Below are 11,744 nucleotides of genomic sequence, written 5' to 3'. Positions count from 1 at the left end.
AAATCACTACTGCTCAAAATCCATCAGTTATTTCTGCAACACAAGCATTTACTTTATAATGAAATTGCTTTCATTTTTGCCTTCCCTTGGAACTCCCTACAACTGATTTCCATTCATCCACACCCCAGAGGGGTGTCATACTGGGCAGCAACATCTGCTCAAGGAGAATTGGAAACTGATAGCTTTTTCTGTCCAGTTATTTTAGACTTTATGCCAATGAGCAGAAATCACTGTTCAGCAGACTATCACTGACTTCAGCAGGCTTTTGGGTTGAGGGCAATGCCAGCAGCAGTTCCTCAAAAATAACCCACCCAGACGGTTATCTGAAGCAACTTGCCAGCTTTTCCAGCCACCCAATCGCCAACGATGGTGCATAACGGAGCAGCAACCCTCTCCCTGCACCTCCAGCTGCAAACAGCAGCGGGGCTGCACCCAGCCTGAATTTCTGCCAGATATTTATCCTAAAAAGCAAGAGCAGCGTTAGCTTTGAACGCAGATGGGCTAGGCCAGACGCTCAATGCATTTCAGCCTTAGTCTAGTGATTTCCCATGTGTCAATCCAACCCCAGCTTTTTTCTAAAGATCATCCTTAGATAAGAAGAAACCCCTGTGAAATAAATTGTTATGCCGCTGGCGTAGCCTGGTCCCTACTAAAATAAAATGTGGGATGATGATGAGAGGGCACACATATTACTAGGTCAAGAGGGAAGAAAACTGTGTGCTTACCAGCGGTGTCATCTGAACGGCAGCATGGGCTCTGTAACCGATACGTGATATTTTAAGCACGCGTGAGTCCTTCTCACATGCTGCAGGGAAAAAGCAACTCCTCCATGACTTGGGAAGAAGGATTTACTTGCCTCCCTATGCCTCGGCTTACGAGTGCGCTCCATTAATTTGGTTTTAAATGACTCTGAAGACAGCGTGCAGTTACCGTCTAATCTACTCAAATAAATGATTTGGTTGGGGAAAAAAGAAAGAAAAGTTGTTGTCATTTTCATCCGACAGCGAGCGTTTCTCGCATCCCCGGCTGCACAGGCAGACCTTTGTTCAATAACCCCTACACGCATTTCCAGTGGCCGGCACAAATTGTGCCTGGCAGAGAGAGGATGGGTGCGGAGAGCATCCCACCAGCGTGCCGTCCCAGTGGCTAACTGCAGTTGGGATAAGGTACAGAGAAACGGTGCTGGTCTGTTCAAGTTGCCAGATTTCCCTAAAGGAGATTTTTACCCTGTTCCCCCTGCTCTAGATGAAATTTTGACCCCTTGCACATGCGCCGCGTTGCCAGTTGTTACCCAGCTGCTGCGGGGCTTGTAACACAGCTCCATGCCTTGATCATTGCAAAAGGGGTGACAGAGAAGAGCCGTGTACAGAGGAACATTGTTTTTTTTTTAGCTGGCATTTTGTTTCGGAGTAATACTCAATTAGAAGAGATTGAAACATCTCCCAGGTTTTGGGCTTCTGGAAAAGAAACCTCCCCCAGGTTTTGACAGCAACAAGCGCAGGTGAGGGCCATTTGCCCCAGTGCTGCATGTTGTCCCTGTGTGAGGGTCAGCCTGCACCAGCTCCCGCCTCGGACTGGTGTGAGATGTGGATCCAGCCCATCTCACACCATAGGGCTGGGCACAGACCCTCACGGACATGGCTCGTCCCACTGGCTGGGGCTGGGATGAGCTATTTCTCAGGGTCCTGCACAGAAGAGATGGCCGTGGTCGGTCTCCGGCCCCGCACATAGGAGTCTCAATCCATACGCTAGGCACATGCCACTGTCCCCATGTTTCAACAGAGAAGATGGTGAGCGTCAGGATAGAGGGAGATGAAAGGTCTGCCTGATTTTTGCATCATGCTCAGCTTCAAACAGGCATCAGAAAGACATTTTTCCTCCATGAAAAGACAGAACAAGCCTAGAAATAAACACTGATTATTTGCTCCATCTGCACTCATATTGCTGGAAATAATTTTGAACTACAAACGTACTAAGGGCACCTTGTGCTTGTACAGAAGCAGCACCGCCCATGGAGTGATTCAAAAGGAAAAAGTTTGGTTTAGCCTCCAAGTTGCACTCACCGCTTAAATAGCCTCTCTGTTAGGATCCAAGCTTCCCCCCCCCCCTTTTTTTTTTTTAATGCAAATGACAAGAAAATGCATGAAATGTACAAGACTTAAGAATTAGACAGCAGGAATTTTGCTCAGCAAACATGTTACTGAAGCCCAGCAGATCCAGAAAGTAGGAAACTTGCTACGAACAGGGGTAAAGCGGCAGGATTTTATAACCAGCAAGATGGAAGAGCAGCAATACCACCGAGTTATTTCAGTCAGCTGCGTAATGTCTGCATCATAAAAGTTCATGCTTGTACTGCAAACACAACTGCTAACTTTCTCTACTGGCATGAAGGTTTCTTCAGATCAGATCAGAGGTGCTGAAGCGAAATTAAACTGGCAGTTTAATTCTGCTACTGTACAGCGCCTGCTTTATGAACAGACAGCATCTACATCTGGAACTGTCAATCCGAAACCTTTAATTTACTTCAGAACTGAGAGCATGAAATTTTATAAAGAAGGAAAAAAAAAAAAAGGGGGGGTGGGGTGTAAGAATGCCGCATGGCAATGCCTCACATTACAAACGCGTATCTGCAAAATTATAATAAGAATGCCTCAATCACAATGCTGATTTTACACAAAAGTAGAATGGCTCCAGAAATGAAACAGAAAGACACCCTTTTTTGGTCTTTTTCTGGCTCTTCTAGTTGCATTAGACATGCAAACTACATGTATTTGCTTTTTCAGATGAACACATGGGAGACAATGAAGCAATCTCATCCGTGGCAGGTGCTGGTTGCCTACTTAACACATTTTACTAAACTTTCCAAGTCAGCCTTTCAGCTGAGCCAGAAGAGAAAACATGATATCAAGTCCAGGTTTGCAAAATTTGGCTGATGCCACCTCGCCAAATGGTCCGTGACACCAGAACCTCGGTGCTCGCTGTTCACCTCTCCTCTTAGCCAGAGCAGGGACGATATGGAGCACCAACAACTGCCTGCTCAGGTGGAAAGCCCTGGAAGAAGTTCCTCCAGTTCTTCCCATGCCCCCGGTACAGAAACTCGGGGCATGCAGAGCGAGACGCGCTTTCGCAGCTCCGCGAGAAGAGGCTGTTTAGCTGCGGTGTTGGTTAAAGGTTTCAAGACTTTAGAGCAGGATGAGAGACAGGTCGAGGCTGAGCTTGCAGCCAGGGGAGGAGCTGGAGTAAGGGAAAGGAGGGAGGAAGATCCCAGACTTCCCAAAGCATCTCAGACCCCAGACTAAAGAAAGACAAGACAACCATCGAAAGGAAATTGATACAAGCACAGCAGCAACTTCTGCCCCAGACCGCATGTTTCGAGTGCTCACCAAATAATAAAAAAAGAGCTGTTTTTAGAAACCCTTCCCAAGTGGCTGGTTACTAACCCAACAAACAACCCTGCATGCCTGAGGTCACCCCCGACTGTGGCTGTGCCCAGAGCAGCTCCACACACAGCTACCCGAAAGCTCCGCACTTTCAGCAAATATGTGCTCAAAATGGATGCTCTCCCTTGCCTTGTCCTCCAAAAGCTTTTCCAAGGCTCTCCAGAATCGTCACATATTGGCGTGTTAAGGGACGCCGAACTAATTATGTATGTTTATACTTCCAAAACGTGCTCACGGAATGATTTAATTCCTATTATTAGCACTTGACACGACGGACTGGTTTTCTCGACACAACTGCAGCTCCACTGGGCGCTCAGGAAATCCCCCAAAGAGCAATCCCGAGACATTCCTGCAGCTCAGCCACACCTGGGCAAGCTGGGTCTCACCTCTGGAAGCATCGATACCGGTGACTGAAAGATGTATGGCGCTCTCAGCTGCGCAAGTACCGTCTAGCATCCCTGACGCCAGCCAGCACCCAAAATCGTTGATGTTTATCTGCTCACCCATCACTTGTATGAGCTTTCTCACTGCTGGGATGATTCAATTCCAAAAAGCTCCACTGCTGCCTTGTGCATCCTAAATTATACATACAGCGCTCTGCCACAGGAGAAGAGCAATCAAAGTGATTTATTTCTGGGTGAACAGAAAGCATCCCCTTTGTGTCAAAACAGTAATTACCGTAGGGCACATTCCAGTGCTAGCCTTGGTCACAGCAGAAGTTACCAGAACAGAGATTATTTGTGACGTAAGGTATTTCTCAGCAGGTATCAGGATGTTGGTTTTCAGCCCTAAAGCATCTACATTAAATACCACATCTTTAATTATTTCAATTTATCTTTAATCAAAAAGATGTGCAACTGCAGTGCCTCCCTTTCTCTGTGCTGATAGCTGCTCCCATAGATACACAGAAAAGCAATTAATTAGTGCAAATTTTAGAACAGAAATAGCTATGCAGATATCTGTGAAGATGCTAAAAATGTCAGGAGAAAAGCAAGATAAATGTCAATGTTATTAAAAATAAATGTCTACTTAATGCAACATTTGCCTAAATGTTTGCCAGGAAAACAGTAAATACAGAATTTAAATCCTGATGTGGCACAATTACGCACAGAGGCTCAAAGGGTACACTCCACCCCTGCACTGAAAGGCAGCCCGAGATGAAAATCTCACTCCAAGCCTTGATATCATCTGCGCTAGCCCTCTGCACAAAAGTGGATTTTATCCAACACGCAGCGACTTTGTAAACAACCCACTTCCTTTTACCAGTGCTGAGTTTAGTTTTCTAACGTTTCCTTCCACATCCACAACGGTGCCTTATCAAACCCCACACCCTGGCAGAGTGTCGGGATTTATACTCCCCCTTTTCCATCCATCGGGGCCTCTCAGTCGCTGCTCTGCAGGACCGAAACCTCGGGCCCCCACAAGACCTGCTGCCCTGAGCTCTAAATATAAGCCCCTGTACCGGGCACATAATAAATGAGCATTTCTTACATTCTCCCGGTTTATCAAGTAATGCAGATGGCTCTTCCAGTGAGCTGACTTATTCATCACCTCAGCAGTCGCCAGTCTGCACGCCTATCTGCAAACATTATCAGTAATGATTTTATGTTTTCCAGCAAGCTACTGATGCAAGTGTTAAATAGCCAAAGACCAGCAAACGATCCCCAAGGAACCCCGCGATACGCACACCAGCTCAGCGATGATTCCCTCCATCCATCTCCATTTGGAGACCTGTCAGTGTCAAAACCATTTTCTGTTGGACATTGTTCATTTTGTCTCGGGATCAAGATGTGAAGGAGGCCCACTCAGAAGATTGCTGCATCTTTTATCAGGCAAGCTTGTAAGCCTGGCAAAGTAAAATACATCAAGCCGATTTGACAAGATCCGTTTTCCTTCGGCTCAGGTAGATAGACGCTAACAAAGTGGTCCTCCCTTAATTCGTTATTAAAGGAGTACTATTTCAGTTGCTCCATTATTTGGCTTTGGATCATTGTCAAGCTGACAGAGCTATACCTACCACCAGCATTTTATTTTCATAGCATGTTAGCAATACGCTTTTTGCCACTCACTGACTAAAAAGCAGCGTGCAGAGGTCAACCGAGCTCCTCTCTCCAGGTGTTTAAAAATTCTCAGACACGAATTTCTTGGATTTAATGACTCTCAAAGGTTCAGAGTCAGCAGCTGTCCCGCATAACCTTCTCTAGCTGCTGTCTCAATGGAAAATACCTCAATTTCATCTTCTGTGATAGAGCTGCATCTTCTATTTGCTAGGGCGTGCAAAACTGTGCATTGGCACTGGCTTGAACACCAATCTGAAGAGAAACCATCAACACTGAGCCAGTCTTCAGGTTGAACATTCAAAGCTTTCACCTGAAAAGCTCCTGGAAGCCGGCTTCAGCTCTGCACGAGCTCATCCTCTCAGCTCCGTGAGAATAACTTCTTTTCTAGAACGTCTTTAAGCATTTCTGGCTGAGCTATAACAATGTCTTTGATGCTTGCGTGACGGACTAGGAGGGAGTATAGAGATCTTCACGCCAAAGAAAGTTAAACCTCTTCTAAATTAGAATAAAACAAAAGCTTTGTTCTACTTAACGTGGGTTAGGAGCAAGACTTTGGATCACTTCCTCATTTGACCAGACTGATATATTCTCCCGTCTCCCCAAAAAAAGGTGTGCTGGAAGCGATCACCCTAACGCCAGGGTAAGACTCAACTTCATACACATCACAAGAGCAGTGACAGAAACCAGCAAACGTCCTCAACGTGCCCTGGCAGCTCCTAAACCTGCAGGGACGGGACCGGCTGACAGGGAGAAAGCTGAGACCTTGACACTGTTCAGGCTAATAAGCACACGCTTGACTAAGATTTGAACATCGGTTGGAATTGCCATCTGCATTATTTGCCCCTGCCGTGTACAAACAGTGGCAGACCCACATTTCTGCAATATTCAAGGAAGAAATTCAAGATGTTAATAGGCTGAGGGTCAGGGTACACAAATTATTCTGGTTTTTTTTTCCAGCACTCCCCCCCTCAGTGTTGGATCAATGCAACGCTGCAGCTCGATCTCCCGTGAAGTTTTTAAGCAAGACATAAAACCTCATCTTCCTTGTGGAGGGCAGAAGGAGGTATTTGCAGACCATAAAGATTGCATTTGCATAGCCTAGATATTATCAGCTAATACAGAAACATAATACCTTTTCTCAGTATCCCAGTAATATCTGACCCATCCTAATTTCCTGTTGTTTCTTTCAGAGACGGCACGTCAGAACAGCCGTGGCAGCAAATACAGCCTTCAACAAGCTGGAGGTGTTGCACGGAGCACTCCTGCATGCACATCACGGGAATTTTTGTGGAACGGCCCCCATTAGATGCCCGTTGGCAATCCTTCCCTTTCCACTGCTTCAGCTCACTCCAGCTGCTGGATGCACAAGAACAGCAACGCTCTATAGCCAGAGACACTTGAGTGAACAACGTAGTTCTGCTTAAGGAGAAGTTTGTATAGTCAGAGACACAGCTCTTCATCCCTCTCTGAGGAAAAACAGCCTCTCCCCAGTAACTTTTTAAAAATCCATCGCAGAATTTACTGGAATGGCTTCCAACGACAGAAACCGCGCTGTCAGTATGAAAGACGAAACTGCAACCTAAGAAAGAACAAATGCCCACTTTTATGCAAAAATGCAATCCTAGAAAGCTACACAAACATTTGGAAACAACAGCTCTTTTTTTGGCCGCAATACTGCCCTCGTGTTCAATCCGGTTCACCCCATAAGACAACCCCGTATCATTAAAGATGATCTCATCGAAAAGCACTTCCTAGGAAGTTTTCTTGCATAGGAGGCTTTAACCGCCAGCCCTGATGCAGCCTGACGAGCAGCGGTGTTTGCTCAGCACATTCTGGTGGTTTCGGAGACAAAGCCAGCATTCCCAAGGCTCGAGATAATCAAGCAGATGAAGTCATGCACTCCGGATGCTCCAGAAAGAGAAATGGATTGGGGGGGGGGGGGGGGGGGGGGGGAGAGAGGAGGGTGACAAGGGACCACATTTAGCATTGCCACGTGGAAAGGGAGAGGGAAGAATGTTCCCCTTTTAACGATTCTCTACATGAATGACACGCTGTCATTACTGGTAAAATAGCATTTGAAGGGATGAACCATTTAACCCCTGGAGAAGTCAGACTCGCAGACTGCCCATCACAATGCTGGCACTGCAATGGCGCGTCTAGGTCTCTGTGCTCTCCCAAGGACAAAGATCTTTAGTGGCTACAGGGGGCCCTAAAGCCAGTGGCTTCTTATTTTAGGGATTTCAATTAAACGTCACCTTGTTATCAACCCCATCTCTTTCAAGGAAGGTACTGCTAATACCAGTTGACAACACGTAGGAATAAAAGGTGAATCACGTGCTTACAACAAATCCTTCCATTTTGGAGCCCGCTTAGGGAGCAAGCAAGGGCAGAGGAGGAACACAGAGCAGTTCTCGGTAGCGATACTTCAAAGGCAGCCCAAGGTTGGGAAGCAGGCGAGGATTAGATATTGATAACCACAAACATTTTTGAAAGCAACTGGGGTTTTAAGAGCCCTTGGGTTTCAGAGTTCAACTCCAACTGCTTACGGGAAATAGATTTTCAGCCCTTTCTAGAAAATCCTATACTAGTTGCTTAAAAACTGAAATCATTGTATTGACCTACCCCTGAACTCCTGTGCCTTCTTTTTATATTCATCTCTGCCTGCGAACCCTCCAGGGAGGGATCTGGCCTCACACTGCAGCATATTTCTGGGACTTACATTGCAATTATTATAATGGACAGCTTTGTTTTCAGTTTGGGGAGAGTTTGGTGAAAATCCTTTCTATTCGCATGTGTTTTCAATCATTTTTTCCTCCTTCTTACACACACCTCTCTTTCCAATTCAAAAATAGATGATCTCCCTGCAGATAGCACAGCTGGATGGGTACAGCTCATTACTTTCTTAGAAGCTTCTTCCAAATTCCTTATTTTTATTTTAACTCTTGCTTTGTGCTTTCTTCCACCTGGGTACAGATTATGGGCACGGTCTCTGCTGTGGGATGGAAGTGTACTGTATTCCAGTTACCTGCTGCATATTAGATATGGCCACCTCTGGATAAACCGGAAAACTCTCAAGGGAGAGTTTTTGGAAGGAAAGCCCATGCCAGGTGCCATGCCAGAATTTCTCTCCATAGGAGACAGGCAGCTGCAGTCAGGCTCAATTCACTCCTATCGCTGCTGAAATGGCAGCATGAAACTTTAACAGCGAAAATAGTTTACACTTAGGCATTCCAGCCACAGATAAAACATAGCTAGCATCTCTGTTGTCAAACATCCCGCCGCCTCTTGCTGCATTGATTTCACTCCATGCTGAGTCTAGTGGCAAAATCCCAGCGCTAATGAAGTTAATGGGAGTTTCACCATTGGATTCAAGAGGGTTGGGATTTCACGCAGACTCTTCAGTCGTAAAATTCCTTCCGCTCACCTCTGAGCTTAAAGACTGTGCCCGTTACACCCAGCACGGAGGATCTGGGGCTGATCCAATATCCTTTTAAGCTAATGGAAAGGCTCCCACTAACTTTAATGAAGACTGAGATAGATGCTTAGTGGATGAGAGCATTTCATTTGAGAGCGGAAGATGCTGTTCTACAGCCACTTACATCAGCTTTTTAACCCCTCATGTACTTTTTTTTGTGTTTCTCTTATCCCCCGTGTTGATCTCCGTTGTTGCCAATGATAATTGTGCTAGAGTGGGGGAAAGGAACCTCCCACAATAATCATTCAGGTTTTTACTCTTCCTTCCTCCTACCATTTGATGTGAGCAGTAACTATTGAGGAAGTCTGATTATCAGCAGAAGCATTCAGGAGAGAAAAATACAAAGACGTAAAAATGCACTAGAAAAAATAACCCGCGCAACCACGGTTGAGAATATGGCACGGCTGCAGTTATGCCTGCAGCTTACAGCAACCTCTCTGCATTAAGGTAATGTCTTTTGTTGGGAGGAGACATTGGTAACCGAACAGCTGTGACCGCAGAGTTGTGCTTAAGGGAAAAGTATTACTTTTGTACTGATGCCAATCGACAGATCCGAGTTAACGCTCTTCCCGTTCTGCATGAGTATTGGTGGAGACTCCCTCTTCCTTCTGATCTTTCCTGTCTCACCCCTCTGTCCTTCTTGCTGCATCAAAAACTCACACTTGCGTACCCCAGCGTTCTCTTGTTCTACCCCACACTCAGTTGTTCTTCATTCACGATTCTACAGGGCACCTCCTTGAAAAGGGCTTGCTCACATCTCTTGCTACTGCCCATTTGTTTTAAATCCCAGCCCTACAACTGGGCGGCAGTTTCTTTTACCCTGGATGAAGCAAGACATGAGAAAAGAGGTTGTGCTGCTAATCCAGGTAAACTAGGTCTGATTCAAGCCTACCAGACTGTAGGACTCTGGATGTCACTGAAGCCCATATGAACGTTGTGCAAACCTGCACTGTGTTTCCCCCAACCACAGGCATGAAACAGGGCTTTTCTTAGTATTTCACACCTTTGTTTTTACTGCTGTCTTTAACCCCTATCCTGAGTACTATGGCATGCTTGAAAACTGAGCATGAAGTCACAGGGTGACGTGCAGGGCTGAAATGACAGTCACAGTTACCTGAAGCATCAGCCAAGAGGTTTTAATTCTGTGCCACTGGAGGCAAACACATTTCAGTCCCGGCCTTCCCACCCTCAAGCCCCCACATCCCCATTTTTTAATTTTTTGGATCCCAAGCATATTCTCAGAGCAATGTATTCAAATGGAAATGAATAATCACCAGCTTAACAAAAGTCATTAATCCCCTGTAAGCACGCTTCTACATGAATCTATTAATTCTCATTTCCAAGTTTTCAGCATTAAAGTGTTTGATATAGTACGTGCTACCTATTCTCTTTAATTAAACAACCTCCCACCGTTGAAGTGGGTGAAATATTTCATCAGTCAACAGCACGCACAGCCCTCATGGAGAAAGTTTCTGGGCTTGCCTGACACACAATAAACCACTGAACATCAGCTGAAGTTTCTTGGCTCACATTAAATGCCATTTGTGGCAGAAGCAGCAAGGGAATTAATTCCCTGGCATCTTTACGACACATACCTTAAGAGAGAATTGCACAGTTCAGATTTATATTGAATACCCTGTGGATCCTTCTTCACAGACTAAAGCGTGGTTCAGATCAACAGCAGAAATAAATGATTAATAACATCGCTAATCACCTGAATGACAGCAAATCAGTGACCTATAGGAAACAGTTTTGCAGCACCAATACAATTTCAAGTGAATGAACATCCATTCACTAATGCGATTCGCCACTTGGCAGCTCCGGCAAGGAATCTGAATAGCAGAGGGATACACTGTCTAAACAGTGCTGGAAAAGGCAGAGACTAGCTGTGTTTATACTTCTCAGTGCTGCAAAGCACGTGGAAGAAATAGGAGCGCTAACAGGCCAGTGGCAGAAAATACAAACTACCATTTAGTTTTCTAATTTATTTTTTAATTCCCTCCATTTTTACCGGGGCCAAAAAGAGCGTATACGCTGTACAGATGTAATCTTGTGATATTCTGTGATTTGTTGTCATTCTCATAAATAGAAAATGGAAACACACCACTGTCAACAAAGTGGACTTTCACACATCTGAGACGAGCGGAAGTCTGTAGAGACTTTTTAACGGTGTCTCACAAGCAGGCCCTAAGGTTGTGCTTTTAGTTCTATGCGTGATTGAAAAATCTCACACACTAAGCAGGCAGATATAAGAGAAGGCCACAACGCTGAAAGCATCGGGGCAGTATAGACACCGGGGGGCATTTGACACGTGAGCCCCACGCACACGCAGGGTCATGACCCCGCTTGGACAGAGGAGCTCTGGACTAGAGGAGAGGGCAGCAGGAGAGCTGAGCACGGAGCAAGCAGACTCTCCCAAAAGAGCTCCAGCACTTCAGTAAGTCATGTTTGGGGGCCCAGAACTAAAAACTGTTGACTGCTTTGAGACTTTTAAGCTTTTAGGTCACTTTGAACAAGCCTCCCTTAAGCGTGTGCAATGCAAGCCATTCCCGAAAGTCCCAGAGGCCTGACACCATCCCCTTGATGGAATCAGATTACAAGAAAAACTTGGGTCATCCAAGAAACATCATCTAATAACAAAGTAATCTCTGGCAGTCCCAGTGGACTGCAGTGTAGGAGGCTGTGAATCACTGAAGACGTGGGAAAATGGCAGCAAGAGAAAGAAAAAAAAAGACCAGCTTGCAGCAGATAAACAGGTGTAACCTCGCT

This window comes from Vanellus vanellus (genome assembly GCF_965231255.1).
Source record: "Vanellus vanellus genome assembly, chromosome: 1".
In the NCBI taxonomy this organism is placed as follows: domain Eukaryota; kingdom Metazoa; phylum Chordata; class Aves; order Charadriiformes; family Charadriidae; genus Vanellus; species Vanellus vanellus.
Note: the sequence above shows the minus strand (reverse complement) of the source record.